We start from the raw sequence: 8,309 nt of genomic DNA on the forward strand, positions 1-8,309 counted from the left end.
GAGTGGCTCACTACAGACCAAGTTCAAAGGAAGTTTCCTCATCTCATGGAGGAACTCAATGCAATGGGTACCATTTCTTCCTAAGTGGGGAAGAATGATCCAGGTGGATATTGGTGGCCACCCACCTATTCCACTTGGACCCCCACCATTGTTTCTTTTAGTTTTTTAGTTTCCTTAATTGTAGCACAATTTACTATTTTTGGATTTTTCGGGTCCTGAACTTTTAGAGCCGTTTTGAGGCCCTAAACAACGTTTTTTTGGGAAAATCACTGGTAGCATACACTAGTAAAAAACTTCGTATTTTTTATCATCACTTGTAGTCCTCAGATAGATCTTTCTAACGAGGTATCGTGTGCATCAAACATACATAGTATGCCAAAGTTACAGCCCCGGGAAGTTGATGCACCAATTTACCCCAACGAGGCCCATAGTTTAGTGTTTCATCTTCCAGAGTTATATTTTTGGATGTTTGGGATTTTCCATTGTTTCTCAATAATAAATAGTCCTTCAAGCCTCATTGTAACACAATTCAGAGGCATGTGGTTGCGACATCTCTTCTCAGAGATAAGCTACCATCGCCCTAGCTAGTTTATGTCCATTCTATGTGTAAACATATTCCAGTTATTTGATATTGATAAACTGAAGTTTTATTTTTGCTGCATCTCTGCGTTTATGTTTACTTCTGTATTTTATTGTGTTCCTGTATATGCCTGGATCATTCTCTTTGTGAATGGTGTCAACTGTTGCTACTATTTTCTTTCTTTGTAACAATAGAAGATTCTAATTATAAACTAATGATAATGGGTACATTGCCCAATTCACCAGTTTCATTAAGGATCCATAAGGTTTGAATTTCCCAAGACTTCAGTTTCCTTTTTTGATTAACGGTCCATAAGGTTTGCGTTATCAAAGACACTGGATTCCTTTTTTAATTAAGGATCCTTAATTCCCAAATGGGTGTTATATTGGACCTTCTCTTATCTCTATTTATATGATACAATGCATGGGATATGCAGTTTGAGTTCTCTCTTCTTCGTAGTAGAATATTTTGATTGGTGGGTGTTATGTTAGTCTTGCTCTTATATCTAGTTATGTGATACAATGCATGGACTACATAAAATATATTTTTGGTCTATTCAGACCTCCTCTAACTGTGATTTTATTGTAGGTTAGAGCATTTGTTACACAATAACTATTCTAAAAGTCTTTAAATTATTTTCTCTAATGATTCAGAGTGAAGCAAATGGGCATGATTTTCACAAATAAAGGTTTAGTCTAACAGACTTAGATGTAGGCTAAGTCATATATGTTGTTACGTTGAGTGGCATCTTTCCCTCTCTTCATAAAGTAATTTTTGGATATAATGGTTTTTCTACAAGTTATGAATATCACTAAATGAAATGTTCATGTATTCTGAGAAGTGCTTCATATTGTTATCAATGGATATATTAACATTTCTACCGAAGTCATGAAGCTTGCTATATGAACTGTTAATGTATTATGAAAAATGCTTCAAATAGTTATCAATTATGTTTTAGTAAATTGCAATGCTAAATTATGATTTCCACATGTCGTTGCTTGAATTTCCTGTGGAGATAAGTTGGAAAATTTGGTTTCTCACACTAATCAGGCTGTATTGGAAATAGCAATCTATACATTGACACTGAACCAATAAGGGTCCCTATGCTCCTCAAGTTATCTTTTGTGTCAGTTTTGGGGAAAATAAAAAGAGAATAAAAGGTTATATGAACATTGTATATGCTCTTAAAGTTATATTTTTTGTTAGTTTTGGGAAATTACAAAAAGAATAAAAAATTACATACTCTTCAAGATATATTTTGTGTCAGTTTTGAGGAAAATATAAAGGAAAAACATACACATAAATAGTTGGATAAGTAGTCACTCAAATTCTAGGTTTATCTATATATTAGATGGAGCGTTTTCTACTCGCCATATGTGACAGAATATTAATAATGAATAGCTTGAATAGAACAAACAAGGTCATCAGTCAAATCATTGAACACAATGATGAATGTTCCTCCACCAAAAATGTTACACTTCTTTCTTGAGCAAGGAGATGGAAAGTAGTGTGTAAGCTGAAAAAGTGATTTTATCCTCCCAAAAAATGTGTCTTCTCTACCAAGCACAGTCACATAAAAACACAATACACTGGGAATTGTCACAGTCACCTCCCACTAAGTAGTCAACTAACTTCTATCAACATTACCTGCCAACACTTACATGTGGCGTTACTATCAACACCTAGCAACACCTGACAATCTTGTTGTCAAAGCATTAGACTAGAAAATAAATAAAATTTCTTTTAAACGGTGTAGGATTTCATAAATTTAGTGTAGTTTCATAAATTTTTAGTTTTTGGAAGTGCTTAATAATGAGCTTGGCCAAATTGTTGATTTCCATTATTCATAATGGCTTCCCACTAAGTAGTCAAATGATTTTATCTACTAACATTTACATGTGACGTTACTAACACCACCTCCCAATGCCTGAAATTATAGTTGTCAAAACATTGTACTGGGAAATAAACAAAATTTTCTTTCAAAATATGTTTTTTTTCATAAGGTAAGTGTGGTTTGAAATTATAATTTTTAGGAAGATCTCAGTAATGAGCTCCAGATCTTATTCATTGATTCTTTTGAGGTTCCTCAAGTACTTATTACATTCTTCTTTAGTCTCCAAGTTTCATAAGCCTTTATAATTTCAATGCTGCAATACTAATTCCAGAAATTTGAGAGAGGACCAGTTATTTCTCACTAAGATGCATTTAAGGTTCCATCAAGTACCCATTACGATCTTCTTGAGTCTTCAAATTGCATTTTTTAAGTTTATAAGGTCCTCATAATTTCAATACCTCAATGCTGATATTCCCAAAAAATTGTGAGGTTTTTAGTTGGTTATGTCTCTATGCTTTCCAAAATTGTACCTTATGATTAAATATTTCCACAATCATTACTTAATCATGTAGGAAAAGATGGTTAAAGTATGTTGGTATCAATAAAGCACACGTAGCTTTTGACTATCAATTTTGTGTATACCAAAATCCTCTAATATATAATTTTCTTGAATCTCCTTCAATGTAGATGTTTAAAATTTAGTATGGAAGTATTGTCCTAGTATTTCCTGTTTTTGAATTTATTGAATCTCCCAAATGTGATTGGTTTCCATAAATATCACAAGATTGTTGTGGGGAAAAGTATCCGATGCGGATGACCCTATCCCTACTCTAAAGGTGACAGTCTTTAGCAACAACTGAAAGTAAAGCTTTGGTGTTTTCCTTTATGAAAGTACAGAGAGGGGGGAAGAAATGATCAACCAACCTGGTATCCTTCGCTTAGTCGATTTCGATCCTCTCTCTTTGTCTCTTGTTCCCAGCTCCTTGCTCTCTTTGCCGGTCCAGCTATACACAAGCCCTGCACAAAACGAGAGAGGAAACTACAAGATACAAGTACTCATAGCTGATGCATGGATTAGAGTGAATCAAATATACATGTAAATACAATACATCAATGCAATACAAGTATATAGGAGAACATGCAAAACTTTATTGATAGAAGTAACAGGGTTCTGAGGAGGTTACAACCAATGGTGGCTCCAATCCAGCAGCACCTCCCCAGCAGCAAGAACTCTCCTCTTCACCTCTAGTAAAACAATCACCCAATAGCTCAAACTGTAATCCAACAGCTCCTCCTTGCTTTACACAAAATTCCAGCCTCCTTAGACCTCATAGAAGAGCTCTATATATAGGAGAGAAGAAGAGAGGATGAGTCAGCTTGAGACTGACATAAAGCTGCCTTGTGTCCTCTCCCTCTTCAGTTAATCTTCAGTTCTTGAGTCCACTTGGAGATCCTTGCTTACACATGGTGATCAAGTACCTCTTACTCATCACAGGGCGAATCTCATGAACCAAGTGTCAGTTTGGAAGCTTCCTGGGCAATTGACACCTTGCAGAATGACTGTGCCACTTGGCCAATCTCGCCCAGCGCAGGTAGCCTTCATTGCTTTTGACTTTCAGCGCAGGTACAAGGAAGAGCAGTTGACATTCAGCGCAGTTGCTCAGTGGAGCAGCTGACATGATCCAAAATTAGCCTGTTTTGAAGTGTTTTCAGGTGGAGAACTGATTGGAAGCGCTGTTGTTTGATGACCTTGTTCTTTTAGGGGTAAGAACAACATGTTTAGGGACTGAGGATCCCTGTAATTATTGACATTCCATGCTCCATGATGCGAGGCACAAAAATGTCTCTAACAGTTGCCCCCTAAAGTATGAGGCCGTTTATCGGGTGAAATGCTTTATCTAGAGGATCCGAAGTTCGTTCCAGTGCTGAGGAGAGTGCCCTGTAATACAATACAATACAATACATCATTTTTCATTCATCATTATTCTCATGATCTAGCTGAGGCGGGCATTCCCATGCTCAGCTTTTTATAAATACATTTTGGTACATATGATAGACAATCGTCTGAAGATAGACTGATAATTTTCTGCTGAAATTATCATCTTTTGAGTAGGATGATCATCTGCTGCAATGATGTACATGGCAAATGCTTTTATATTTCCTGAATATATATCGCAGCCCGGATGGATGAAACTAGATCCGGGGTCTTCAAACTCGTTCGATCTTCACTCTAAGTACAAGTCGATCCATGTGAGAATTACGCTGAAGTCGAACATGGAAAGACATCGCTTGATTACCGGTCAATAATGTAAACCGTTAACAAGCGCGAGAGGAATCACCAATAATGACGATGACCCTCAAGGTACTGCAGTACAATTCACGTGGCGTGAATAAAGGACTTGGCGTCGAACGCCACGCAAAATCTTCTGGTCGAAGGTCATTGATGTATACCTGTCGCCAGAAGTGAGAAACTTGCCATTGAGGCATGCAAGCTTCAAAGTACTGATGGGGGTGTTCCTAGATCAACTTCTTGGATAATGAGCTGAAGTTGACAAGAAGCGATCCGTCAAAGGAGGGCCTTAATGAATCCCACATCAATGACACGGAACGGAGCTAATGACTTTAGTGGAGGTGAAAACAAATTGCGACATATGATTCAGGGTGGCGATCATGAATGGATGAAGGATAATGTATGGCAGTGGATGGGACACGGTTGACACTTTCAGAATGACCCCTCTTGAACATATAACGACACTGATGCGATGGATCGGTAGCATTACCCCAAACATGGATGGTGTGGCGAGGACCATGGTGATAGGACCGGTGAATGAAACAACCCAACCCGATGTGATACGGAGGAAAAGTGTCATGTTCAAGAGTGACTTGCTACCATTAAACTTTGAATGTTCTCCCAATTTTTCCCCAGTCATTTCTGACCAGTACCTCTTTATTTTTGTCAAGCTTGAGGAGGATAACATATGCTTGTTCTATAACCTGCCCTTCGGGCAAGCCCATCGCTATGATTTAACGAGCCTAGCGATAGGGAAACTCGTTCTCGTCTAAAGACAAGTTTGTTGATATTTAATCATTTTAACGAGTCTAACGACAAAGAAAACTCGGTCCTTTTCATTTTTAGAGAGTCTGAAAAGGTACAGAAAGTCAACTCCATAATTCCTTTTTCATCAGCAAATCCCTTAAGTCCGAAAAAGTATAAAACAATACAGAAGGGATGGCTGTTCGGTACTTTTAACGAGCCGAACAAGACAAGCGCTCGATCCTTTTGTGCAATAATCCCTCAGGTCCAAAAAGATTAAAATTTAGAGGAGGGATAGCGTTCCGGTCATTTAACGAGCTGGAAGGCCAAAACTCGGCAAACTTTTCATATTTTACGAGTCAGTGAAAAGAGCTGAAAGAAGACTCGTCTTTTGAGGAACGAGTGATAAACAGGGATAGCTACAGATTCCAGGTACAGGTTGGAATTTTCAAATCACGGCAGTGTTACAAGGATGGCTAGGTGAAATCACTCTTCGCAGCTGTTTCTCAAAAGAGGTAAACACACAAATGGAAGTGAATGATCGGCCAAATGAACAGTGGAGGTGATGGATGAAAACACGATCAAGGTTCTTATGGCTGATGAATTTACGATCTCAAAAGGTTATTTACCGGTTCATTTTTTCATGAGCTTGAACTCTGAGGGAAACTTTTGCTCACACTTTTCTATTTTTTAACGAGCATAAATTCAGTCCTAAAACTGCTCGGATTTGCGTTTATTTTTTAACGAGCATGAACTATATGCTAAAACTGCTCGATAGACCAGTCATATGAAGAACGCCTCTCGTAAGGATCAATTTTTTATAGAGCTTATGCCTTACCACAGTTGTGCTCACTTTTGGCAAATTTTACTTTTGCCCCACAGGCTTTCTTTCATGCAAGTTTGGAAACGGCTAATCTTAAAACCAGATAAATAACCGCCCCTAGCTTGCACTCCAGAAAGTTTGCATGCCCCCAGGTATAGGATAGAATTTCGAGGCTGCCCCTCCTCTCCCCTACTTATGCTTTTCTTTGGGTGTTCACATTTATTTGTCATCTTGCTAATCTAATGCTAACGATACTTGTCTTCTCGTTATTTTAAGGGGTCTTACGCAGTACTCAGGCTTCCCGTCGGCCCACTTTTAACAAACAGCTATTTATGACAATAGAAGAACACTACTCAAAGATAAAACATTGGTATTATTGAGGGAGGCTTGCCTCCTTCTTATTATTCCAAAGACGGTTCGATTTGCTGCCGCAGATCAATCTCTTTCTTCGGTGGTGCCTATCATTGGGTTGTCCTAAGATGGTTACCCTCTGTTACAACAATACGGTCTCCTTCTTAGTAGACTGCCCCTGCTTATCCTTCAAAACATATGTTTTGATGGGCGAGGCTTGAATTTAAAGATGGTGACTACTTGTTATAATAAGGGAATTCCTACTTGGGCATTGCCCACTTTTTTAGACAAAGGTGAATGATTCCCAAACACATAACTTTAACAAAAGATCATTATTCTAGAACAACCCCACTTCCTACGGACGGGGTACGGACTAGTCATGTTCTCCTGCGGAAATTCTGTCTTATACCCGGAGTTTCTTCTGCCCGAAGCAGACCAGGGTGCATGCCCCCTGGGTCCTAGTCTTTCTTTCCGAATCACTCGCGCTCATCGGGAAGGAGGACCGGGGGCGGAGGCGAATCTTGAGTGAACAGACCATTTAGGATTGGTATTTGACTATTTGCGATGCGAGAACCCGGAAATGAAAGTTGGTCTACGAGCTTGACCACCCTTCCTTCCTGTGGAAAACACATTACTCTAAAGAGTGAGGAGACTATCGCTCCCATGCAATAAATATAGTCGCGTCCAAGGAGTAGGTTATAATCCAAGGGTCCTTGAACTACCAACACGTTCATCCTGACGGTCTTCCCCTTCAATGTAACAGGTACATCGGGGAGGATCCCTAATGGTCGACTGGTTCCTTTATCAAAACCTGAGAGATTTCTCAACTCAGGTAAAAGCGCCGGGGAACCCAGTGCTTTCCAAGCAACAGAGGAAAGGATACTCACAGACGCCCCTTCATCAATGATAGTACCAGCCATAATCATTCTATAGATCTGGACAATGATTCTGAATGGTACACTGGCTGGTAACCGGGGTCTGCCTAGTTGATTCCAATCAAAGGATACAACCAGGTTGCTTGGCGGTGGGACCGAATATACGGCCGGATACGACTCTGGTGACGTTCCTTCCTGCGATAAAGGAATGGGTGCATTGCCCTGATGCTCATCGGAGTCGGTGCTGATGAAAAGAACCTGGATGGTGTCATCCTTGTTCTCATCAGTGAGGGTGTCGCATGAAGACGACTCTTCGGCGACGGTGTCATTTGAAGACGGGTCTTCAATGACGGGGTCATTGGACGATAGAACCTCTGAAGGAAGAACCGGGCCAACTGCCGTATCGACCTTTAGACTTTCGTCTAGTCTAGATTCAGTAGGTTCACTCTCAATGACCGACACTTCAGCTGACCACTTGAGTGGTTCAACCGGATTTTCAACTATCGAGGGATTAGGCGCGAGTTTTTGATATCCAGGTGGAAGTCGCACCGGTGACACCGGGCGATCTTCCAAAACTCTCTTGGCCTCATCTAAGAACGGACATTTGTGAATGGCATGATGACCTTCACACAATAGACAGGGTGATCTTGGTCCCCTTCTTCGTCCTTCACTCTCGCTAGTTGACGGAATGCAATCAACTTGACAACCAGAGGTTGATGCTACCGGATTGTGCAACCTTGGGGACCAGTCCCTTAGTATCCGGGGAATACAAGGACAATCACGATGGAAATGGATCCCTTTGCAAATGACAC

This window comes from Pinus tabuliformis, chromosome 1_1 (assembly GCF_031772625.1).
Source record: "Pinus tabuliformis cultivar Carrire ecotype Pingquan chromosome 1_1, CPIR1, whole genome shotgun sequence".
Lineage (NCBI taxonomy): Eukaryota > Viridiplantae > Streptophyta > Pinopsida > Pinales > Pinaceae > Pinus > Pinus tabuliformis.